This window comes from Triturus cristatus, chromosome 7 (assembly GCF_964204655.1).
Source record: "Triturus cristatus chromosome 7, aTriCri1.1, whole genome shotgun sequence".
In the NCBI taxonomy this organism is placed as follows: domain Eukaryota; kingdom Metazoa; phylum Chordata; class Amphibia; order Caudata; family Salamandridae; genus Triturus; species Triturus cristatus.
Window position 1 is genome coordinate 656,891,421 of NC_140590.1, and position 27,471 is coordinate 656,918,891.

The 27,471-nt window shown below is 42.1% G+C and overlaps 1 protein-coding gene across 9 annotated transcripts in view; it reads left to right on the forward strand.

Moving 5' to 3' along the window:
- Positions 1-27,471, forward strand: part of ARSG (arylsulfatase G) — a 1,970,563-nt gene that overhangs the window by 1,036,044 nt on the left and 907,048 nt on the right. Inside the window, exon 6 of one of the 9 annotated variants that reach the window (XM_085617292.1) lies at positions 17,680-17,813. The exons of the other annotated variants lie outside the window; for them this stretch is intronic. The gene's annotated coding sequence lies outside the window, so the exon portion shown is untranslated. The remainder of the gene's footprint in view (positions 1-17,679; positions 17,814-27,471) is intronic. 9 annotated transcript variants of the gene reach the window in all.

Sequence of the window (27,471 nt, forward strand, 5' to 3'; positions counted from 1 at the left end):
CATTGGCATGTAGTGCAGTTGAGTGGTGCAGTGTAGAGTGCAATGACACAGAGAAGTGGCGCAGAGTAGAGTGGCAGAGAGTGCAGTGTTGCAGAGTAGAGTGCAGAGGTGTAGAGTGGTGCAGAATAGAGTTGCTAGAGAGCAGTGGCATATAGTACAGTGGTGTAGAGCGCAGTGGTGTGGAGTATAATGTTGTAGAGTGCAGTGGCGTAGAGTAGGGTGTTGTAGAGTATAATGGGTTAGGGTGCAGTGGTGCAGAGTGCATTGGCATAGAGTGCAGTGGCATAGAGAGCATTGCTTTTGAGTAAAGTGGTGTACAATGCATTGTCATGGAGGGTAGTGGTGTAGAGTCCATTAGTTAGAGTAAAGTGCAGTGGCTTAGAGGAGAGTACTGCAGAGTAGAGTCCGGTGGCGTAGAGTAGAGAGTTTTACAGTAAAGTGGTGCAGCATACATTGTAGTGGCGTAGATTGGAGTGGTGCAGAGTAGAGTGGCATAGAGTGGCGTAGAGTTGAGTGGTGCAGAGTAGAGTGTAGTGGCCTAGACCGGAGTGATGTAGAGTCCAGCTGCGAAGAGTGCATAGTAGAATAGTGTGGGGTAGAGTGCATTGGCATAGAGTAGAGTGATTCAGAGTATAGAGGTGTAGAGTGAAGTGGCGTAGAGTGGAATGGTGCAGAGTCGGGTGCAGTGACGCAGTGTGAAGTGTTGTAGAGTAAAGTGGCGTAGTGTTGAGTGGTGCAGAATAGTGTGGAGTGGTGCAGAGTAGAGTGGCGTGGGGTACAGTGGAGTATGCATGCCATTCCAGACAACACTTCATCAATTGAAATTACCATTACATTTGCCCAGTTATGCAGTTTTACTGATACAGCTATACTGCGCACAAACGATAATTTGTGGAACTGTCATTATTGTATTGCCTTTGATCGTATAAAAATATTTGTTTTCACCACACTTCAGAATTACCCAAAAATTTGCTTCATTTTTGTTTCCCTAATTCTGACATATTCTGAAATATCTGCACAGTTCGTTTACAGACATTTAAATGTTATTGTGTGCTAGAAAAAAATAACATTGAACAGCCTTCGGTCTACCACACCTGTAACGAGAAAGATTTCCCACTTTGAAGTCAGAGAAAGAAAAGTAAAAACCAAGTCACCCTTGGAACACAAAGCTTGACATTGGACCTCTGTCTTTGAATACACAGCCAGTGTGACAAGGTAAGAACAGGTTTATAGGCCTGTTTCCCGAAATAGAGCACTGTTGAAAGGATATTATAAATATGGTATGGGCCATGGAAGGGAAAAGCTCAAGCTGGACAAACTAAAACAAATAACGTCAGCAAATACAAAGCAAACAAATGTGAGTTACAAAACAGAAAGCCAATGGTAACCAAACAGCGGAATGTATTTCCCGGGAAGCTTTCTGAAAGTTCACAAGATGTCGTTAGCAAACCAGACAGCTGAGCTGTATGATAGGCTTCGACCTAAAAACATACAGAGGACAATCCAACAAAGTGTTTCTCAATTTGGTGGACGGATCTTTCGAAGGCCTTTTTGTGATGTTCTCTCCCGAGACAAAGACAACATACAAAGGACTGAAAGTGTGTACCCACAGCATCACATCAGTTTTGAAAGATAGGCATTCAGTTTGACGTGCCAGGGGGGCTGATGATTCGATGGATTATTTTGCTACAAAACTGCAAAAATTAGTTACATACTGTGAATTAGATAAATGTAATGCAAATTAATGTAGGGTGTCAATCTATGGTGTTTTGCACCAAAGGTTTGATGGAGGTCTTCAAACTTGACAAGATACCAACAATGGCAAGGAGTGAGGTGAGTGCTGTCAACTTGGAAGCCAGCAGAGCCACGATAATGGAACTAGCAAACCAGATGACAGCTGGAGGAAGATCTCAGATTAGAAAGCCATTGCCTCTAGGCAAGAGTGGAAAGACGTGCTCCGCTTGGGGCTATCATATCTTCATACCAGAACCTACTTCACTGTAGGGCAAATGTTGAAACTGCTAAAGAGACATTTTGCGAGTTGGTGCGGATGGACATCTAGGGTTTGAAAGTGGTCACAAGAGAAGCAAAGGGGCAAACTCACTCTCCTCGCAAAACTGATGGAAACCCATAGTTGTAGCCTCTCTGCATAGCCTTCCCCAGACAGAGGAGATGGAAAGCTCCTGTATCCCAAGTTGGAGGCGTCAGCACCATGAAGGCTAGTAAGTTCATATGCTGGACAAAAAAGAAATAAAAAAGCTGCACCCATCATCCTACAAGTGGAAAAGCATGATCTTCCTTTATATTGGACAGAAGATCCACCTGCTGCATCATGTGCACATCCAAGTATGGCAAGATGGCAGTGAAACCGTACCTTCCAATGTATATGTATTTGAATGGGGAATGAAGCATCCTGTAAGCATCCAATAAAATAATTATTGAAATGAGGAAGTTCTGTGAGACCCTCTCATATGGCCGAATATCACTCCAAGAAGAAATACATGTTCTTAGAGGTGAATTACCTGCACCATGTCTTCAGTAATGCCAAGTGCAACTCGTTGGAGATAACTGCCATGACTTACAACATATCATCACGCCATTGACTCATGAAGGATCACCCATCGCTATTTCAAGGACTCTTGAGAGATGTGCAAATAACTCGTAACCTAAATGAGGATATTCACCTGGTAGCCCAGAATCCTCGCCATGTGCCAGTACACCTAGAACATCATGTTGAGGAAGAACTAAAGACATAACTAGCGCAGGACACAATTGAACCAGCCACAGACATGGCTGTTGCCCATTTTTCTGTTTCAAAAATGCTTATTTGAGTTTTTAAAGTTTATACATTGCAAGCAAAGGTACATCATTGAGGATGGGCATTACCGCTGATCAGGATGTGTGTTAGGTGGTTGTTCACCAAAGTTAGCCCGAAAAGTACCCTGTTCCTTGCTGAATTCCAGTGAACGCACCTTACTGGGAACTAAATCCAACTGGCTGAATCTAGGATCACAGGTAAGTGTATAACATAAAAAAAAGAGGAATAAAGAAATCGGAGTAAGGTTACAAAAGCAGGGGTAAGAGTAGTAAAGGGATGGGGTGGGCTTTTGACCATACTGGGCTGGACGGGGCTAGAATGGAAAGTCTAAAATGTCTTAGGAGAAGACGAGCAGTCAGTGGAATGATTCAGATGTGTCTCCCACTAGTCTGTCCTGATGGCGGCAGGGGAGCAACAGTTACTAATGTGTCATGAGTTTTAAAGTAAAGCTAGACTACTTGGATGGGACACTTCTGAATAATATTTTCTTCAAGGTCTCCAAGAGTGTTTCCCACAACCCGGTTATGGGGTACCCCAGAAGCCCCTGGACGCCTCTCTTCGTAGTGCTCGGCTTTCAGCTTCTGCACAGCGAAGTAGGGCATTACACCATACCTCAAAGGAGGTATGAGTCTTAGCTTTCCTGTGCATAGTTATTATGCATTTTGCAATGTGGGGGCAGGGCTAGTCAGTGGTTGCCTTCAGAGCCAGCCCCATTCTGAACGTTAGAGACATTGCTTGATGTCACTACCAAAAAGCTTCCTATAACTAAACTCTACGGTGCTGCCCAAGAGGAAGCGCCTAAACAGACACAGTTGGCAAAGGTGGGAGGCCTCGGAGAAGATTCGAATTGTACTAGAGTTGGGATGCCAGATGCTGGCCTTCCCACATTTAGCAAGACAATGTAGCAGAGTACAACAATACTGGATGGAAGTGATGGCAGCCCTGTCCGCGATGACGCATTGTGATATACAGGCGAACGCTGTTACTGCGCTGCTGGACTGGATAAAATACATTACCTCTCCACATTAGAAATTCATTGCACTTGCCCTGCTGCTTGCCAAGAGAAAGGTGGCCTGTAGGTTAGCCCACCTGGCAGAACCATCAAATTAAAATAATGGCTGACTGATTCAATTTACTGCAATGAAGAGTTGGAATAACATTCCTACCTTTTGCCCGTTGCTGCCTGACCTAAAAATATTTTGAGCCCCCTCAAGGAGTATCTACTCCAAGCAGAGGACTATGCGACCACAGCCTTGGTGATGGACTGAGGCTAGATATCCTAGTCTCTCCTGCGCATGGCCTTCCCAGTTTGAACCTTTATTGCTCAGCCTGTCATAATAAACTATTAGACACAAATGTTGGTATGCTATGGTGTTCTGCCGGTCTCATCCAGGCCCTGTCCCTCTAAACGGATATGTCTAGCAATAACACGTATCTCTAGAATGTGCGACGGAGGGAATCATACTAGCTGTCTTTTATATACCTCCTGTAATCTTGTTTCTCTGTATATTTCCTCTGTACTGAGAAACGCTGGCAAGGGAAGATGTTGCGTATGATTGATTTGCTACTTACTGTTCTGGTTTTCACTTCATAAACTAAAAACGTTAAAAAAAAAGATTAGAGGTGTAAATGGGTAAAAAAAAAAAAGTTAGCCAGTCATGAGGTCACTTTCTCTTTCTTGGACCACTTATAGATGCCTAGGGCAAATGACAATCATGAGGGATGGGTTTGACCGTGATTTTAGATATTGTGTTAATTATTTGGGATCAGAATAGGCAGACCCAAAGCATTTGTAAGAAAGGATGGGCAGACTCAAAGCAGGAGAGAAGTAAGCCCTGTGGATGATAAAGAACTGTATGTGTGTGAATTTAGCAATCTGAAATATGGAGTGAGGGAAAGCAAAGGCCTTTAATTGTGATTGTGGCTCGGTGTCGATCATAGAGGTGTGGTGCAGCGGCCAGGGCGGCTGACTCCAGAGCGCGGGGCTCAGGGTTCGAACACCAGCTCCAGAGGCAGATCAACTCAGCATCAAGTGACTCTGGGCAATAGCTCACTTAATCTCCCCGATGGCCCCAGTGCCTTGAGACCCTTATGGATGATTAATTTGCGCTTTACAAAAAAAAGGTTATAGATCAGTAATTGTGGAGGATATGTTGTACGTTACGGTAGGAATCGACCACTGTTCAGGTCTTGCTAGTCAACTAGTTTGTCTCATCGAATAGGTCAGCCACAGTCCCTAAGTTTGAAGCATGCCATGGGGTAAGGGCCTTTTGCTTTAGGGGGCTGGTGAGTGAGGCATAGCACGCGTAATACTAAAGTGCGACTCAGACAAGTCGGGATGGGATTGAGGACCTCAGGAGCATGTGAGCAAGAGACCATTTTCATTTGTCTGGTTGAAGTGGGTGTGCTGCTATACTTGTTTCATCTATGGAAAGACCCAAGACTCATCTGTTCAACCATTACAGCTGGGCAACAATAGTACAGTCTCAACTGGGGTGCCCCCAGCTCCCCGGTCTCGACCAGAAGACGAAACTTGGCTATGGCCACTCTACGCCTGCCAGTGTGCCAGATCAGCTTCCCCAAGAGATTATCCATGCCCCGTGAAACTCAGCTGGGAGGGACACAGGCAGGAGAAATAATATAGTAATTGGGGTAGTAGCACTGTTTTTGTGAGTGTGATGCACCAGATTGGGGCCAAGGGAAGAGTCCTTCAAAATGCCACCTGGGAGGTAAGGGCCGTTACTGCACAGGTCTAGTTTCCATCTACGGGGTCTCTTTCAGTGTGGTAGATTTTAATCTCCAAGTAATGGAGACACCCTCCCTACGAAGAGGGACCCCTCCTATCTCTACCGTGTCCTCAGGATATTTGGCATGCAAGTGAATATATAGAATTAGACCACTTGGCTTATAAGCCGGATGCAGTGGCGAAGTCTGTGAAGAGTCAGGCTATCTCAGAAGTACTACTTTTGTGTCATTGTGGCAGTGGCCAAATAGGACACAAAGAAGATAGACATTTGCTTGGAAATGTGATTAACAAACATAGTCATCGAAAGGAAGCGACATTGTAGCCCCCATCTCAACAACATGAGTAGCTGTCTACACGGAGCAGGGGAATCATCAGCTGCAATTGGACCAAAGAAGAACATGATACAGCACTGAAAGAATCATGCATTTATGTAGAAGAGGCTAGACTGACACACATTGCTAAAAGTGTGACCTAAAGAGAAACATTTTTGGACATATTTTCTCCCACAATGGTATGCAGCTAGGCTGAGCAAAAGTTGCAGTACTCAACGGAACTATCCCCATCAAATGTTGCAGACCTGAGATCTTTCCTTGGCTTCGAAAGCTACTGCTCTTAATGCACCAATGATGTTACTATTGTTAGCATGTCCCTCCAGGAACTTACTATACAAGGGCAACCGTTCATATGAGCAACAGATTGTGCCAAAGTCTTTAACCCCTTCAGTGCCCATGAAGGGGTTAAAGTGCGTCATGGAGCGCGGTTGCGCTGTGCCCATGACGAGACTATCTCGTCATGAACCCCGCCCGCTAATGAAACGCCCGGCACAGGGCGTGGGAAGGGCGGGGCACAGAAGGGGTTAAAGACATCTAAGAGGCCGTAGCCTCTGTTGACCCCCTGGTATATTCTGACCCCAATATATGTACTGAACTGACATTAGATTTTAGCACCATAGGACTTGGCGCAATCCTGGTACAGCACAAGCCGAGACGAGACATCCCAAGGAGAACCATTGTATGTGCAAGTTGAAGTATAACAGAAGTAGGAAAGGCTTACTCCCAGAAGAGAGTCTGGTGGTGGTATCGGCATGCAAACATCATCACATGTTCTTGTGTGTCAAACCATTTGTCATCGTAAATTGACCATCATGTGCTACTAAAAATGTATGAAAATTAGGGAGGGAAAATCTTGCTGAGAATAGAAAGGTGAGGAGTAAGATTGATGTAATATGACTATCCACAAGCTGGGAAGAGACCACAATCTCGGAGGTTACTTCTCCAGGCATCCACTTCCACACACCAGTAACATGCCATCATTAGCAGAAGAACACATACATTTTGCACCACGCCTTTCCACACCTGCATGAGTTTCCATGGATGAACTGGCCCAAGAGTCACCGAACAATAGTGGTTTTAGTGAAGTGGAAGCCATCCTAAAGAGGCAAAGATGGAGAAACATCAACAGCAGCAGCAGAGACCCAGAAGAGATTGACATGAGAGAACTGCTAGCATTCAAGAATAGGATCCTTCCTAGACAATGAGACCATCCAAACTTGCCGCACTTCTCAGAGTGCAGGGAAAAGCTGACAAACCGGACAATTATAGATATCTCACCTCTTGGACACAGTGTGGTCAACGTTGACAGAAGACTTCTGTGGGCCCCAGAACATGGGAGGGTACCTTTTAGTATTTATTGATGAATATTCTTGTTTCCCTGTGGGGCCTCAGGCATTGTCCACATCCGCATCTGCAGAGCTACCTCTACAAGATGACATATTAAAGCCAACGCTAAAGGAAAAAGAAATGTAGGCCCCTATGTAGACAATTATTTATTTATTCAAATTTAGGGACCAAAGCCAAGAATGTGGCTTATATTACCTTCTAAACTTACCAAATCACAGATTATTAGGATTCAGAAAATCAAACCTGTGTCTCCAGTTTTCCAGTGTTTCTCTCTGCACTGCCTTCAAAACATGTACCAGTTCTGTCACCCATCCTGCTGAAGTGGACGCCTGCTTCTCGAGGGGCCCTTTTAAATGGAGGAAAGAAGCATCACGGCTCTACTAGGTTTTAATTCTTTTACTGCACATTCATCTTCAAACCCCTTGATTCCCTCTCTTTCCTTTATCCTCTAAATGCCTCCCCAGTCACATCTGTAGTAAAGTATTTTCAGCGAATTCTGATTGAGTGGGTGCCAATTTTTAGGTTTAAGATATCACTTTTATTCAGGAGTGTAACTATTTCAGCGGTTTCCCGTTACTCTTGGTGTACGGACTGGAGACTTTATCGACCCTTTTATCATTGCATTGCAAGTGCATTAAAAATCACTTATGGTAGAACTTCAACATCTCTTATGCAAGGACCTGGTGCCACAAAAGATGGATCTCTGCACTGCCAGCTTACAAGGATGTCCATGAAACTATCACCATGCAGTATTAATTCTTGAAGCAGATCAACTGTAACTTAGTTGACTGTATGTCATATTCCTTCGAATGTCCATTGCTTTCAAATCAACATTTGGAATATGAATCTTGCTTAAATATGCATCACTTGCATTATTCTGGCTCCTACTTGTACATTTTTCACTTTGCAAGTTAAATTTCATGAGCTTAAGGCATTTAGGCATTTGATGATGTGGCTATGGATCACATATAGAAGAGTCAGGCTGTTTAACCTGAACAACATTTAACTTTTAGGACTCATGGCTGGCAGTAGATGGAATGGTATGTTGGTCATTTTTTTTTTTTTTTTTACAAAATTAGACATGCAAGCTGTGATAACGTCTGGCATATGTTTATTTTAAAACAATTTTTATTGCGTTTTCTAGTAAGAGAAAAATGAAAACACGCTTATAACAGGAAATAACAGGTTCCAGAACAGTTGTGAGCAGGGCAACAACCGTGGAAACACATCAGTACTTAGGTGCACAGATCAGGTTTAACAGCAATAAAACCACTTAAGCACATGGTATTGTTCCTTCTGTAATTCCCCCGCCCGCACTTCACAAGGTATTGTCAGCACTAGCTGGGCAATATGCTCATTTTGGCATACGATTCTCCCCACTTGGCACAATCAACCCTAGTCCACCTGAGCCTCATACTTCAGACAGTAGGAGGGGCGTTTTTAGCCCACCGATTCCCAGAATGTTAGATAGACAAGTCATCTGAGAGGGTATGACATTGGAAAGTTTGGGAGTTCAAGCAGTATGGTCTTCCAAGCAGCAGCATCCCATGCTTAAAGGCAGAGGGATCCTGTCCCCTCCACCTTTATCCAAACATGAAGAGTGTCTGACAGGCTCAGCAAAGGTCAGCCTGACAGATACTCTTCATATTCAGGCAACCAGGCGCTGTTCTTGACCCAAATGCACAGGCACTTGGCTGCCTGAGTTGAACTTGGCTAAGCGGAATATCTCACAACCCTGTAGGCATGACCTTCTCAGCCAGTAAAGCGATTGGTAGTCCTCGCCCTCATGACGAGGGGATGTGAAAGCAAAAGACACACAATTGATGGACGGAATGCAGAACAAATCAAAACATTCACCCCCAGTCAAGCGATCTGGGTTAAATCCATCATTCTTTTGCTCACCATGCCACCCCAGTTTAGACCTGGCTATATGCAAATCAGTCTTGACACTGTGCCTCATGGGAACAGTCCAGCCCGAACTGCCAAGCCAAGTCCTCCCTGGACCGGAAAAAAGCATCCTAGGACCGGTTTCCGGGTTTCACCCCTCTTCAGCCAGGATAGCTTGATTCCAGTGGCACAGTGAGCCCAGGACTCACGTCTGAGCATACCTGGCGCACTTAGGGCGAGAAAGCAAAAGACACACAATTGATGGACGGAATGCTGAACAAATCAAAACATTCACTCCCAGTCAAGCGATCTGGGTTAAATCCATCATTCTTTTGCTCACCATGCCACCCCAGTTTAGACCTGGCTATATGCAAATCAGTCTTGACCCTGTGCCTCATGGGAACAGTCCAGCCCGAACTGCCAAGCCAAGTCCTCCCTGGACCGGAAACAAGCATCCTAGGACCGGTTTCGGGGTTTCACCCCTCTTCAGCCAGGGTAGCTTGATTCCAGTGGCACAGTGAGCCCAGGACTCACGTCTGAGCATACCTGGCGCACTTAGGACGAGAAAGCAAAAGACACACAATTGATGGACGGAATGCAGAACAAATCAAAACATTCACCCCCTGTCAAGCGATCTGGGTTAAATCCATCATTCTTTTGCTCACCATGCCATCCCAGTTTAGACCTGGCTATATGCAAATCAGTCTTGACCCTGTGCCTCATGGGAACAGTTCAGCCCGAACTGTCAAGCCAAGTCTTCCCTGGACCGGAAACAAGCATCCTAGGACCGGTTTCGGGGTTTCACCCCTCTTCAGCCAGGATAGCTTGATTCCAGTGGCACAGTGAGCCCAAGACACGCGGGGATGTGTCACTGATAGCCTCGGACCTGGGTGCTTCAGTTTTAAGCCCTTAAGTTCCCAGGCCTGAGTGTCTATCACTGATGCCTCATCACAGAGCTGGGTGGGGTAAGCAACTCATACTGACCCCATCCCACTCTGCAACGAGTAGGGGCTGCAGTCTCGACTCATTCGCTGCCCTAAGGTAAGTTTTATGTTTTTCAATTGTTGGTGCATACTTGTGTGTATGTATGAATATATGTGTATTTGTGACTGCATGCTGTGACTAGATGGGAGTGTGAATGAGTGGGTGTGAGTGTCCATCTCTCTGTGTTGTGTGTGTACCACCCGCCCCGCCTTCCCCACCTTGAATTACCAACTACCACTGCTTAGAAGAGTCTGCATGTTCCAGGCACAACCAACTTCTCTAAGAACAGCGCATTCAGCTGTGGCACACCTACTGAGATTGCTTGTTCAAACAGTTCTTCTAGAAGTTGATGAGGACATGACAATTTAATTGTCAATTTTCATGTCTATTGACTGAAAAGCTGTAGGCTTCGAAAGGGCCCCCGTGAAATAGTCCTATGTTTTCGTGGTGTATAAGCCAATCCTGATTTTGTTTGGGGTGTTGTGGGTTCACACTAGGTTGTGGGTTCACACATAGGTCTGGCTTTTGAATGAAAATGCCTTTGGTATCATTGATGGGTTTAGGTACTTATTAACTCTATTATACATGCATTCTTTCACACATGTTTGCACTCATGTATCAATTCATCTATCCACTGACTCGTTTTGCTTTCATCCTCTGCCACAACCACAATAAAACATATACAAACGAACAACATATGTAAGACAATTTTAAAAAATGCAGGTAGAAAAACTAAGACATACTGCTGCCTAAATACATCGGGCATATGCTTGAAATAACGAAACTATACCTAATAGAGGTTGTCCATCTTGCTGTCGTATTGCACATAGTCTATCATTGTTTTAAAGTTTCAGCTTGGCTGCCATGTTTTGAACCAACGTCTTGGCCATTCTTGAATGGTGAAACAGTGTTACGCTATGGACAACAGCGTTGCAGCTTTCTTCAGGACCAAATTTTCTATGCTGAATCCCTGCGTGGCTTGCTTGTTTTTTACAACCTATCTAGATGACTTTGTATGAATCAAGATGCAGGGTTGCGGAGATACGAGTAGGTATTCTCACGGATGAAATCCCTTGAAGAATGACTACAGGCACAGTCTACCCCGCAATACATTATGATGCCTTATCTAGTTTATAGGCCATCCAATACCATATTGAGGAAAGAGTCCTAAATACGGTCTGTATAGTTGCATGCATGCTTTCCTAAACGTATAAAATACATCTAGATAGGTTGTAAAGAAGAACCACGTCATGCAGATAGTGCTACCCATATTTCTTTCTTATTTCAGGTACTACCATTTTAACATTAGTAATTCTCTCTGCAAGAGATACAGGTAATTAGTTGCACCTTTTGAACAGCTGAGATGTCCTCGCATAGTTTAGCATAATTCTCTTTCAAGGAGATGCATGCGTTATTAGTGGTACTCCCAGATATTTAGTCATCTTTATGACTCTGTCATCATTTGATTTATTTCTCTCTAGGAGTATTCTGTGTGTTTTTGATTTGTTCAGTTTGTATCCTGTTACTATCCCAATTGCAGCAGTAAATTTTAGGATAGAATATACAGCTCCCCCAAATCTTGTGCTTTTAATGCCACATTATCAGCATGTATTGAGATATTTGCACAGCAGCATGAGCCCTTGATTGTGGGATTTCTGTAACTCAGTTCCTTATGAAGGGTTCCATGTAGATGGCATAGAGGAAGGAAAACGATGGACATCCCTGCTATGTCCCTTTACTTCTTCGTATACACATGCCAAAACAGTACTTTTGATTAGCATTTTGGCACAACGGTCTTTGTGGGCAGTTTGAACCCAACAAATGTTGGACAATGTTGTTTGTATGTATTGCCTCCAACAGATGCGTATGAGCTTGCTTCAATTTTACAGAAACCTAATATAATTCTGCTCCTGAGTATGTTTATCGTCACCAGTTCAAGGCCATGCACTTTGGCTTGAAATACGCTCACTGGACCTTCTCCAACATCATAGTGTTAGTCATGGATGTTTATAAGTCCATATCTAAAGAACTGGCTGATCAAGAGAAAATTGCAAGACTTTCAGACTATAAGGGATGTCATTCACTTTCTGGTGCTCGATAAAATCGGACCGGTTCTGAGCATAATTAAGCTGGGACTGGTCTTCAGCGAATAGGGCTGATGAAATAATAGGTATCTTGCTTCGGTTTAGAACTGGATTCCTTGCAACTTGTTTGAATGAAATGGGAATAAAATCGAGATTTTCTTGGTGAGCAATAACATGGAGAGGTTGTTTGATTCTGTGTGCCCCACCTCCTTAGCAAAATTTCAAGAGTTTTCACGAAAATTTAAATCAGGTGATGTCCTTCTGGACTGTTATTCACTTTTACTTTTTGGTTAACGACAAACAAAATCCTTTTCTGAAGACTCTTCATCTGTAGTCATTTATTGCATATTTCTCTGTGCAATACAGATTGCACACATGAGTGACTTGTCAGTCCAGGGGAAATGGTGAACCATCAAAATGTCTTACCGCATAAACTTGTTGAAATGTTATTAAATTAGAGGTCATTACAATAGACTTCACTTTGATCCAACAGAAAAAAAATGTATTACCTCAACAAACATGGAGGAACAAGTTCAAGAAAAATTCTTGAGAGCCCAGACTTTCATATATCACCTAATCCTAAACATGCCATCCTGGGAAACGAGAGATAAGGAATAGAGTTGGTGGGCACCCGATGCCCTTTGGCTATGAGCCTATTGGTCGCAAAAAGAGATATTGCCTGGCACTGGATTGCACTGCAACCCCCCCCACCCCTCCCCACGATGGCTGAGTTGGACCGGGGAGTGGATATTTTGAGGCAGCTCAGCGAACAGTTTACCGAGCGCATGTATCTCAAGACATGGAATGTGTGGTGGGGCCATTGTGGCTGATGGGGAATAAACTGTGGGAGGATAGGGGGCTCGCTTTGTTGTTCATGCTTAAAATAAGCAATATGGAACATTGTGAATTGTGTTTGTGGGTGCTGTACTAGTGCAGTATTTGTTATTTTAAATGTATAAACATTTCAATAAAAAAGAGAGATCAAAAAAGACAACTCTTGAGAGAGGTCAGGCCATTTGACATGTTTTGCTATCTGTTGCATCAGCATCACAGCCACCCACCTTCTGGACAATCACAAAACCAAAGTTAACATGTTGAATAGACATTCACATTTGTTAACATATATGGTTACATACAACCAAATGCTTAGTGGCATCTACTCCACATGGGAACTCTAGACATTTACTTGTGGCAACAGAAAATGCAAATTTTATAGAATTTCAATCCAATTTCGGACAGCTGAATCCCTGACGAATCCCTTTTTTATGGTATAGTCAGATAACATTTCTTAACAGTTTTGCGCAATTTTCTGTCCTTCCCAGGAGGCCAAATAGGTTTAAGGAGCACAGGACGAAAATTAATTTAATAGCACCAAATTGCCTTTGCGAGTGTTATCCAGATCTTCTACATTCCCAGGTACTCTGCAAGAAGCTTCCATGCAGACTGAGTCTTCTGTCCAAGATCCTGTACAACAGCGTTCCTTGCTGAACTTGACAATCTTACTCCTCAGTATGTGCTGAAAAGGTATTTATATCTATTTATATCTACCACCAGAGTGCATGCATATCCTAAAAGTAGTGACTCATCCTTCCAAAAAATTTCTAAAGTTAGACATGGAATACTTTGTGCTTCTGGTATCTGTTGAAAACAAACCGACCCCAAACATATTTTTAAAAATTTACTATCTCAACTTTCATATTTGAAAACCTCTGATCTATAATTCTTTTCTGTTAAAGTGTATTTGGATGTCGTCGGTGTCTAAGACTTTTCCCCAATGATTAAAGTTTTCCAGAATGGGTTTAAAGAACCTTTAGGAAGTACAGACGCAATGTAAAGTACAATGACTTTGCTTGGTGAACATTGCTCTGGACCTATAAGAAAACTAAAATGCCCCCTGCCATCAAATCAACAGAAAGTGAAAAGGAACTCACAATGCTCCAAAATGTCCAGTATTGTGCCCTCTTCCTCATTTGTCTTTTACTAAAGGTACCTCATACCAAAGTCCTAGGAAACTGAATACAAGTGCCTAACCTGCACGGTTCTATGCCTCCATCAAATAATGAAGTGCTTAAGTTGCCTCTGGGAGTGACAGAATATGCTGTATGTATATTCACTCATTCTGGAACAACCTTAACCATGATATCAATTGCCATCCCTTGCTTATCATTGTCAGAGAAACACTAAAGATCTGCCAAACCTTTGCCCTATCCCCTGATTCTCTACCCTCAACTTAAGCTTCCAATGTGAAGTGTGGAGGATCAACAAATAGATTATAGTTTTGCTTTACCCCAGTTTTTAGGTCTTGGCTAAAGACTAGTAGTGGGGCTTGAACCCGCCCCTCTTCTCCATTGGCTGGCCTCTTAAATGCTGGTCAGCCATTGGAGAAGAGCTTTGTCTGTCAATTCAAGCCCCGTCTTTTTCGGATTCGGGGGTGTGTTTTTTTGCTTCTTTCTCTTTTTTAAGCCCCGTCCCTTTTACACTGGTGGGCGTGTTTTTTTTTTTTTTTTTTACAGGGACATTCTCATGTTTATTCGTGTCTCTTGTTGGGTCGGGGAAGGACTCTTCCCCGACCCACAGCTGACTGACAATCAATGTGGTCTCACCCCGAGCATCGAGAGAGAAGTCCCTCAGACACCGCCACACAGATTCCACCTCTGCCATCCTACGCCAAATACAGCATGCCAGGATTTGGTACGCGATTACTGCTGCCTAGCTCTGATTGGCTGACTGCTCAAACAAACAAGTAGACCGCGGATGTAGACAACAGAGCGGCATAACGAGTTAACTTTACTTTGTCCAAACGAAGACTAGAAGTTCACATTTAAAAGTTAAAAATTCAAAGAAACATATCTTCGAAATCGCAATGCGAATAATTTGAGTTTTAGTAACCTTTAACCTCGTAATACCAAACGATAATTTTACTCTCGATAGTGCTACCCAACAATAATTTTGTGAAAACTGAAAGAGCCATCAGCGAAAATTCCTAAACCTTGACCGAAAGCTCCCGTTTGTGAAACCACTTTCAGAACGTAGATCTCAGGTAATACGAGGACTTTAATTATCCAACGTATGTCATCGCATGTGTGTGTGACTATGCCACGTAGGTGCCACTTTTGTGTAACGTTTTTTATTTTTGCAGATTTATATAGCGCGAACTGGACCGGAAGGTTTTGGAGCGCTTTACATGAGCACCGGCTACGTTACACAATTGCCACTCTGCCCTTCCGCTCGCGTGCTCGCAGTCACGGAGCGCAGCCAGGGCTGGTGGTACCGCATGTTATTGATTGTGGTGCCTTATAACACGGATTCTTTGTGCTGTTGCTGAAGAAATACTGACACAGAATACCCCCTGCGTATTCCTCTGCCGCCGGTTCCAACCGCCCTTTCCAACCCCCACGCCTTGTCTACCGCTCTTGATTCGTTTTGATGCAGTTTGTAGTAAGACACTGCGCCCCTCCCTCAAAATGGATGCCGAGCAAACGGCACTGGTGCTAGCGCAGTAATAGTTGTTTTGTCACTGAGCAGGCTCTTCATTAGACTGCTGTCCCTGCAGGATTTACACTTAAGGTCTCATTAAAGTGAGAAACTTTTAGCAGTGAGTTGGTTGATGTTTTGATAATTAGTGGTATTCCTCATTTCTGTGCCTTTAATCTGAAATTGGGGTCTCTTCCTTGTAATGTATTAGTTGTGATCCTCTGCCAGTGAGCTTTTGATTTTCTGAAATTAATCTGGATAAAGACTTTATGTATGATTGTGTTGCTTTTGCACAGGAGGAACGGCTATACCTGTTGGGATGAGTGTACAGTACTAAGTTCCATAGAAAGCTGTTAAACACTTTAACCCGGTTGCCTTTTTAGGTCTCGCTTGACAGTGCAGGTGTCATCACAATGTAATTAACCGCAGAAAGAGCTTTCGGGAGTACTGCATACATCTCTGCACACATTTTGGTGGGCAGTAATGCATGTTTTGATCGCGCAGAAAAGTGCTTGCTCTCCAAGAGTATAATCTATCAAGTTGGCAGAGATATTGTTTTGCAGCTTGACCTTTAAGTCAAACAGATGCCACAGCAATTTTGTAGACAGGGCACTAATATTATGGTACTCTGCGTCTTTGGCGTTTTCCACATAATTTGTGCATTTCCTATCTAATCGATCATCTGTGGCATAACCTGCAGATTTTAACTCAATTTTTTTTTTCTAGCTCAAACTAATCAAGAATTACTAATAAACAGCAACAACACATACTGCTGCACAGCGAAAGGTCTTTTGCAAAGGTTAGCTGATTCCCCCATCACACCACACCACTGATGCCTAATTATGTATCTGGGTGTTAAACGGGTACTAGTGATGCAAAACTTTTGCACAGGCAGTGCTGACCGGTCTAAAACGGGAAAATAAAGATGTGAGATAACAATGTGGGAAATTGTCCTGTTGTAATCTTTCAAAATATAGACACCTCTCAGTGGTTTCGAGGAATCCACCATCTAATGCACTGTTTACATTCTCATCACCTAATGTAAGTTAAGAGACTGAGACATTAGACTGCTTGTAGTTTCTGTCAAAATACATAGGTTCAACCAATCCATATGTAATGATGTGTGAAAAAAACATTACAGTGCTGGGGGTCTCTTCAGGACAGTCATCCGACTACTGCACTACAAAAGTATGAGCCATGTTGTAAGGCAAGTACCACAATAATACTTTTCTCAAATCTTGTATTTTCAGTGATATGTCCACCGAAGCCCCTGATTTTATATTAAAAACAGAGCTTTGGACTATTCCATTTCCCGCTGAAAGGCAATATTTCTCTCCATGTGTTCCCATACCTGGCGTGTCATGCAGTTTGGTGCTTACTTTCCCTCCATGGTAAAGAACAGTAGATGTTTCAGCACCCAGGCTAATGTGCTGCATAGCTAAATACATATAAGGTCTCAAAGGCGAGACCGATTGCATTGCAAATGCTTGTTAATATAGTCCTCCACCAAAAAGGATGACATTCCTGCCTCCTCCTATCAAGTTGTATTTTGGCAATGCATCACCTTGGATCAAGTCATATTTCCTGTAGGCGCATGCATTAGTAGACTGTAGTCTAGAAATCTGGTCATTATTCTTGGACACTCATTCTTACTCATTGAGTGTAATCGCGCTTCTTTAGCAGTGAGGAGACTCCTTTTTTTTCAATGCACCAAGTACAAAGGTACAATGTCTCTTATGAGATTATTACAGACAAGGAAAAGTGAAGAAATTTATATTTTCCACAAAGTCCAGTTTTAAACACTAGTATTTTAGTGGAGGGAGTCTTGCGGCTGGATGTCTGTCTGCTTCGTCCATAGTGTGCCAGTTTCAAAATGATATCAAATCTTGTTTCTAGACCGGTAAACATGTCTTCAGTCTGTGCTATGTTTTCTTGAATGAGTGGTATGGTGTAATCCGCATTTAAAAAATCATAGGATAAAAATTGGGCTGTTGGCTTTCTTGGCAGGTATCAACCTCTTGTTCTCTGCATTAATATTGATATTAACCATAGAGATGGCGTGCAGGAGGCTTTCTATTTGCCACATCAGACTATGACTGTCTCCTTTCACAAATATGGCTACTATTTATTTTCTGGCAAAGGTATGTTTTTTATTTAAATACAGGTGAGTCTCTTTTTCATCTGCTTTGGTAATGTTTAGTGGATATGAGACTTGGGGCCTGATTTAGATCTCGGCATATGGGTTACTTCATCACAGTGATGAAGAATATCCCGTCCGCCGAAATATAAATCCCGTAGACTATGATGAGATTTATATTTCGGCGGACAGGATATTCGGCACTGTTGTGACGGGATAATCTATCTGCCGAGATCCAAATCAGGCCCTTGTTTTTGTTTCTTACACCCGAACGTAGTGGTGCATCGATCGCAAGCATTAGCTTGGTGGTAATGGATGTATATTTGAGCCGGATTTAAAACAAATGTTTTCTGTGTTTTTTGGATTTAATCCCAGATGAAAAGATTTTTCCTAACCTGTTTTAAATTAGTGATTGTTTTTTGCGTGGAATGGGCTCAAGTTTATATCTAGGTATACTTTTCCTTTACGTTTCTTTTCTTCCCTTTCGCATGCCTTGATGTTCTTATTCTAAACTCTACCATCCTATAACACAGCCAAATGCTCTTTTACATCTCTCTAACATGTAACAGTCCTGAGAAACACTAACACCCCTTTGACATGTGAACCTTTTTTTCTCTCTAACCAAATCTACAACTTTTACCTGCAGCTTCCTGTACAGTACTCCACCCATCAATCACCCTGCCAACTTTCTCCACATCCATCTATTTCCGGTCCATCCATTCCTTGTTTACTCTCGTCCCTGCTTTCCGTCCTCTAAACAAGGTGAATGGCGAAACGCCTGTACTGATATGTGGCATAGTTCTCATAGCCTAGAGCATGTCTTTTATGGCAGACTTCAAACAAGATCATTTATCTTAAAACTATGTGATTGATCCGTTCCATTAAACCATAATTACGAGGGTGTTGTAAGAATGTTTTGAAATGGCCAATACCTTTATAGTCAAGGAAAGACTACATCTCAGCTGATGCCAATTGCGTACTGTTATCCATCACAATGTCTCCTTGTAGCCTTCCCTTTCAAAAACTCTGCTACAGTAGGTGTGCCGATACACTACAAATTTGACTAATGGTCACTTGGACATGTAATCTACAAGAGCAAGGGCATACTTGGGTGTACTTTCTAAAACACAAATTGGACCTGAAATATAAAGTGCTACCTTTCTTCATCTAGCTGTTGAACCCATCACAGCATCGATGGGGAGGTACAGTTACTTAAGTTTTGTCACTTAATACAGACTCGCAGCATTCCGTCACATGGTGTTCTACTGCTCTGTCCATACCACTCCAGCAAAAATATTCTCTTATTATTCCCTTCATGGTCCTGACACCAAGGTAACCTTGTTGGACAAGATTCAAAACATTGTTGTGGAGCCCTCCATGACTACTATAAGACCACACCATCAATCATTGTCAAATCATAAATCATAAGCAAAATGGCCAAAAGAAGCAAACTCACTTTGCATTCCTTTTAAGCTCGGCCAGTTCTTTGGTACAAACCCAATAACTTCTTGCAACATGACATTCAACTCCAATTCACTTCTCTGCTCTCCTTCAGATAATGCATCATCCTTTACTGAGTTCACTGTACTCAAGCCAAATACCTTCTCAACATCATCAGTGTAACCGCCATCCTTCTCTAAATCTACATTCAACTATAACCTAGAAAGACAGTCTGCAACAAAGTTCTTTGCACCACTACTTTTTTCAGTTAATATAAAAATTCCTGTAAATGATACTTGGCAATGGGAGGCACAGCCTTCCCACCAGTGCAAAACATATCTACCTTCCATACCAACCATCCTGAACTCTCAATAGTTTCAATTATGCCTAGAGCACACAATCGTTCTAACTCTGATCTCAATTTATCTCTGAAGGCTAACTTTATGCACAACAGGCATTGCACTGTCTTTCAGAACAATGGAGTGTTGAATGCTTTGTAATACAAAAGTGAGGATGTTCATCCACCCATTTGTTGTCACTCACAATTCACTCTTCAACATGTTCAACACCAAACAAATGCAGTCTCGTTATTTGAGCCATATGATTGGCATCTGCTACCATGTTGAGATCGCTTTGCTTATGTCAACCCAACAAATTGAGCCCATTTTTCACCTCATACAATACACTTTAGTTACATTGTGTCAAATTTTAATCCAGCCTCAGGCTTGCCTTAAACTTCCACAGTCTTCCTACCATAAGCAAAAAAAACTATATTCTACTCCTAAAGTTGCACCGGATTTAAATTTCCAAACTCTTCCTCTCCAGTAAGAGTAAACAACAATCCTGTGTCATCCATAATTTGTACTGCCTGTCCATTTATAGTTAATTTGCAAAACAGTGTTTTTTTGTTATACCAACTGTGGATGCCGTTTAGATTGTATCATCCCTTTTAGACTCTGAAGGCGATACCATTAAAACAACATGTCTATCACTTTAACAGTATGGTTAACATTACCTTTACCACTCATTTTAGCCTTGCACACATACGTAGAATGCCCCCTTTTTACATATTTGAAATAGATTTGATTATGAGCTGCACATAGTTTAGGATTCCCTTATGTGATTTACTGACACACAGAAACTTATATTTATATTTTTCTCATGCAATCCCTTAAATGTTGTACCCTCATAACACCTTAGCATCTTATCGATGTCAGACAAAACTTTACGTTAGTCTCCTAGATTGTATATTTGTTTAAGTTCCAAACTCCAAGTACATGTGTTAATTACTCTAAACCATATTCCAGAATGTCCAATACTTCAGGCTATGTTTAATGCAACGTCTAGATCTTTACCTTCAGTTGCACTAGCTTTTCCTGTATTTTTGTATTACTGTTTTTAAAAATTATTCTGTCCCTAATGATTTCATAGTTAAGATCCAGCTGTGGTAGCGAGTGTTCGTAAAGCAGCCACTAAGTCATCAATAGGTTTGCCTGGAATTTGGTTTCTTTGTAACCATTTGTCATTCTAGCACTACATTTTTTGTGGGTGGAATTTCATATCCTGAGTTTTTTAAGAGCGGCATACTTATCAAGAATTCTAACAATATCTCCTTCTTCTCCTTTGTGCACTTTGATAATTTCCAAAGGTAAAGTCTTTAAAAAACTCTTACCTTAAGTACTAAAATTGTATACAATCATTGCTTTCATCTTTTCATAAGAAAAGGTGTCTCCATCTATAGTGTCAAGGTATGATTCAAATGCTTCCCACCATTGTTCCCAATTCAAAGGTATTGTTTGAGGCATTGACATTAAAGGAAGAGGTGCTGATATTTTTCCATAGTCACAAGAAATGCTCAACCTTTAGTGGAAGTATAAATTCACTATACAAATTGTTATTCTGCCCAATTGCTATTCACTCATGGCATGGGTGAATTGATGGCAAATGCGCTCATCATTAAAAATGTACATGTAGAATAGGATAAAAATACCCAATGGAAATTCCCGATGCCCTTGTCAGGATTGATCATTTGTTTAAGCTAATATCGGTAACAGGTATGTCTTTCACTGCATTGAAACGGACAAATGAATGGGCGTTATATTCTGTATACTCAAATCACATGCCTTTGGTAGGCTATAAACCTTTGTCCCATACTCTTAAGATAGTTGCCATGTCTACGTCATGATATACAATCTTTACAGGTTGTAGCAATCACTTTATCTGAATGTCGTGGCTGTCCCAAATTTAAAGATGGCCACCGCTGTGCTGTTTTTTTCTTCAGTGAGTGGCGCTTTCTTGGCAATGTTGCATATGAACGTGCAAATGCTTACTAGTGCGGCAAAAGTGTGAAAAGTATGTAGAACAAATACAAAATATGCTACATCATTATTACCTCATTTTTATTGATATTTGTAACTAATTTAAACATATTAAATTAAGTTGAGCTTAGATTAAAAAGTAATTTCCAATGTAAAATAATTTTTACTATCCATCAATAATTAATAGAATTGTTGTGTAGAATTAAAAGTAGTTTCATTATATTTTTAAACATGTATATTAAAATAATTCATACATTTGAAAAATGTTGTTAAAATGTTTTATAATTAAATATATTTTATTTTTTTAGATTTTGTTTAACATTAAATTTAATTATTTATATTTTTACTATTTAAAATAATTTAGTTAACATTCTTTCCTAACATCTTATTTTAGGTGCCTGCCTCCTTTATTTTCCATTGGTGGGTGTTCTAGTTCCAGTGATTGTCCCAGTGTGACACTGGACTTAATCAAGCTATGAGCTGAAGCCGTTTACTTCTATTTTGTGTCGCTCATCTGCTGTGGTAACTTTAGAAGTTCAGTGTGTGAATAGCAATGAGCTTACTCTTGTGTGGGTGCGTGTTCCCACCCCGAAGCCCTCCTTAACCCTTCCTAAACCCCTCCCATTTAATAGTAAGTATGCCCTTGGTTCCTCCCACATTTACTACTAAGTAGTAAACATATGTGTAAGGCTCTCCCATAGAAAAGATAGGAGATATGTGGGTGGAGATTTATACTCATAGATTTGTGAGTTGCATTTTAAAGTGCAGTTTAACAGGCACAAATGTCGATCATTCTGATGTACATAAACCATTTTGGTGAGCTACAAAGTAGAGATTGCTGCTGTGAGCAACTCTTTGAATGCTGTACTCTAAACTATATGCTAAAATGCCACTGAATTGTACACATACAAAAATCATTTTAATGTTCATGGTGTAGCTTGCAGCCACTGGCAATAAATCGTATCCTTTTTTGGTCTAGCCAGACAGCGCACCTGTTATCAGACAATTATGTGAACACCACTAGAGACAATCTTTGGCTATGTCCACATATTGGGTCTGGAGTACGTTTTGATTGGGGAGAAATTGTGTGGTTCCACCAAAAAGGTGCTGTCCACACTGCTGTGATCATTTGTATCTATCCAGCTGCCTAAGATTGACCTTTCAGCGGCAAACAGACATTGCATTTTAATGCTATTAAGGTGTCATTGATAACTAGATACATTATGGTGTTTCTCTGGCAGCAGCACAGATTGGAGGAGGCCGTGATTAACCTACATAGATGTTTAGGCCTTGCTTCACAGTGAAATTGTCACCTGCCCTTTTATTCTACACCAATATTATTCTACAGTTATTTGCTCCCACACAAATTCATATCCATTGCCATGCTATTTACTTGTAAAGCTTCATATTACTGTTCAACATTCCTTTAGAGCCAGCCATATTGGCATTGTCAATGCTTGTTCTTGCTTGGAAGTAGGAGTGGTTAGTCTACGCTCACTGTTATCTTTGGGGCAATGAAGCACTGTTCGAAAGCATTCCTTCTAAAGTAAAGCTGTTAGTCATTTAATTACTAAGCAAACGGGATTACACTGGTATCTGCCCACAATTAGTTTTACTCCAAGGAGTTTTGAATATTCGGTACAGGCCAGAGATGCAGCATATCGACTTGGGCTGCTAAGGGCAAACAAGCAATGACAAATCTGTTACACTGGCTTTATTTCAGAGCATTTATTTTAAACAAAACCATGCACGTACAGAAACACATGGCGTCATAGATTGATATATGCAGACATATCAACACACCTTCCAGCATCTGTGCACACAAAAGCCAATATCAATTGTAACAGCCATGCACACTGGCTTATACAGGCATCTGCGTCCACAAGCCACCAGACAAACTGACACATATGCACTAGCAGAAAGGTTATAGACCGGCATCCATGTACACAGACACCACTTATTCTACGGTTATTCTATCCGCACACTGTTAGGTCAAGAAGATGTTCTGTTTTGGAATGAACTGAGACATAGCATGAGTTTTTGATTTGGACCTCTAAAGACCGTCAGTCTCTTTCATTCAAGGTATATCACCATGAGGTCCTTAGAGTACACATGCTGCAATTTCAAGTGGACAGAACGCGTGTGAACACAGTACGTTATAGACTGACAGGTGCTCTGGGAGCAGAAATGAGGTCACTGCCATGAAACCAGTCACAGGCCATTTTTGAATCTGTTGGGATAGTAGTGCAGAAGTGCCTCCTTAGGTAAAAGGTCGACGACCTCCTGGGGATGAACCCTGATTGGCATTTGACGTATTAGGCTATTGATGATATCATAATATTGGCAAACCCATGTCAACTTTGAATGAGCAGCGGGCCCTTTAGAAACCATGCTGCAGAAGATGTTTGTATGATTCAGGATAGGAATGAAGAGTGCCATCACGTCTCACTTAGCATTGAGAGAGAACCCACAGTCTTTCAGCATCATCCCACCCTTCTAACGGCACTGTACTATTTACAAGCCAAACTCTTCGTCGTAATATACTTAAACAAAATGGCGTTGAGCACTAGAGCGTCCAGGATTGTCAAACCCCACCATGAGGCCATTTTACATATACAAAGGTCTGACAGGGGTTCTACTCCCAAAATGGATAGTTGTATTGTTTAAAGCTGTGAAAGGAATGAAAGAAGGCAATTGCATTGCCCAGATGTATGACATGCAGAAGACCTCTCCGGAGCATGGTCGCACCTGAGAAGGAGATAGAAGGAAGAATGGATTCATCGGAAGGGTTGCTGAGACTGCGGCATCACTTCTACCTTGCCATTGGGTGATAATGTGCAATCCTATAGCCTCCTCCCAACATGTCAAACAGCAGTGACTCTGTTACAAGATGAACTCGCCATGGCTATCTCATTAAGCTGGACCAGAAGTTCAGACTTGCCACCACAGCCTCATCCAGCACCCGCAATGTGATGTACCCAATATTCTACTCTTGTGTATCAGTGTATTTAACCAGAATAGAACTGATTTAAAGTGCCATACATCTATTCAGATACCTTCATGGCTATCCTGCAGAAGTTGAATAAAGATTGTTTTGAAGAAGCCACATGCCTTATAGTGTTCGAGGCGAGGGAGTAACATCTTTCCTCCGCCATGCATGTTCTTGGCCATCTTGTGCAAGTCCCAAGTGTTGATTCTGCTGCTTCTCCAAATAATTTGAGCATAACTCATGTCTCCTGGCATCTCTTGTCGTCTGCCACTGCTCCATCAATGCTTGATTCCTTCAGCTGCTTTTCACGTCGATCTAAGAGCTTCTTTACAGATGCATCGATCCCATCCTCCAGCCATTACAAAAACTTGAAGCATCTTTCGAATTGCTCCACTGATCTGGGATTAGCTCCGAGGAAAACCTTAATTTGGCCATGAACAGCAGCATTGAATATCACATTCATCAAAGCAGTGGACTTGAAGCTTTTGATGCCTCTGCTAGGGACAAATCTAGCCTCAACAGGGAACGACTTGCGGGAGTGCACAGGGTGGTAAACCAGTTTACTCTCTTAATAAGCTTAACGGAAGCACATGGTTCATTCTGTAGTACAAATCATGAACAGATGTGTAAAGTATATGCTCCTACTGTCCATTTTATGCAAGTTACGGGTATGTTAGGTCATAACATTTAATTTTTTCCCTTCCTGCATGTAACCAAAGTGAGCCATATTCCATAATCGCTCCCCCTTGCTTTGACAAGTAACATTCTCTTACCATTCCATTTTCGGAAGGCATTTAATACTGCCTATTTTAAGAATGCTTTTATTACTCCACTTCTTAAAAAATCTTTTGATAGCGGCGTGACTGGTGGCTAGTTAGGTTGGCTGCCCATCCCCTAACTCTAGTGGTGTGACTCAAATGACCACCCTTAGTTCCTGTTTTCTTGGGTACCCCAATCCCTTCTTCTTGATGTAGTTACAAGCACAATGTTGCTGACCAATATATGCCAAGGATTCACCAAGTGCATTATGAGACAGTTATCTACCAGTGGTTCACAAGCGTTTTCGACCCGCAGCTCCCTTCACCTACAGGCCGTTGCCCACAGCTCCCCAGCATGTCACTTTTCTTTTTGGGTGGGAGGATATAAGCCCGGCCTCGACTCACTACCTTCGGATCTCTTGGAGCAGGTATTTCAGTTGCCCTACAAAAGTGCAGATTTTAGTTCCTTTTTAGGTCTCGCCTAGGTAGCGCGCATGCGCTGCTCTAGGAGGGCCTTTAGCCATCGGTCTTCACTTTTCAAGCACTGCACTCGTACTTGTGGCGGCATCCACCTTGCGGGAGCGAGCAGCGGCGCACCACAAGCACGAGTGCAGTGCTTGAAAAGTGAAGACTGATTGTTTTTGAATGTGGTGGATTTCCCTTTGACTCACTGCCATCTAGTGGTCACTGCCATGAATAGATGGTGAAGACCGTGAAGACCGCTTGTTTCTTCTTCCATTAGTTTCCTGCTTGTGTCAGCGCACATCGCTGCTCACAATTTACTTAATCTCCCCATGCAGTGCTGCCCCTCCACCCCATCCAGCCCGTCGCTGCTTGTTCAATTTGTTATGGATATTTTCTGGCTTTATTGTGAAGCGCTCTGATACCCAAGGGCCATTTCTGTGCTACATAAAAGCACAAAACGAAAGCATATAAATATGCCTCGTTACCTTTTCACCACACACAGAACACGGTTGCAGAATGCATTTGTCACACAAAAACTAAGCACAAGTGTTGTAGGAACTAGCCGCTATAATTTTCGTAGTGCCAGAGGCTGTCTCTTCTGGGAGGCTTGATTTTAACACTTCCAGAATGACTGATTTGCCGGTTCTTGAGGCTGCTCCTTCTCTTTCTAACCAACGGCTGATAAGGTAACTCGGCACCTCCTTCTACAGCCACCAGTCTGTCAGTGACTATGAGCAAGCATTTCCATTAGCTCGCCCTGATTTCTGTTTTTCCTGTCATGATTTCAGAGTCGGAAGTAAAACGGAGGCAATAGGATTTATAGATCTCCGTAAGAAGAAGGGAAGTAAGTCCTGCGCCTGAGAAGCTTGCAATGTATTTTTCAAGTGCTCACTTGCATAGCAAATGTCTTCTTTTAGTACATATATTTATTTGCGTTGATGGGGACTCTTTTGCTTAAAGAAAGACCTGTATGCCACCGGCTGATGTGAGGATCAGACGTTTGCTGGAAGAGCAGTCCTTTAGGGGCGGACATGCTAGCTGCACTTCCAGCAAATAAGGTCTCTATGTATCGACCTCTTGGGGAAATCTAAACAAGGCAGAAGTGAAGCTCGATAAACCAAACACTAAAAGGTACTGCCTTTTCTTTTTTACTCTAATGTTTGTTTGACCGTTGTCTAACATTAAATCACCTATTTATTCGGTAATGGTTTGTGAATACGCGTGTAAGTGTATAACAGATGGCTTGACAACAAAGGTTTTCTATTAATAACAAGCATTGGCATAGCCAATAGGTCGCGCTTTTGGGACCTTACAAGTATTTAGTTATGCAGCACAATATCCTTGGTACAACAACATCAACTATTGCATGGCTAAACACTTAGAAGGTCCCAAAGGCGAGACCTATTGGCTATGCTAATGCTTGTTTTAAAGGAGCCAAGGGAGGAGATTTCCAGATGTTTCTGGGTAGGAAATTGTGGGAGAACAGACCTTTTGCCTTTTGAATTGAGTTCCATCTGGGATAGGTTAGGGAATTTATATTTTCTCCTGAGATACTACTGTACATGAAGGTTTCCTGAGCTATATAGCAGGAGGAAAGCGCATGAATACATTTGAAGAAATGGCAAATTAATCTGATGAAAATACGATCTTTGGCTGAACCAATGTAGAAGCCACTGCACTACATAATGTGGT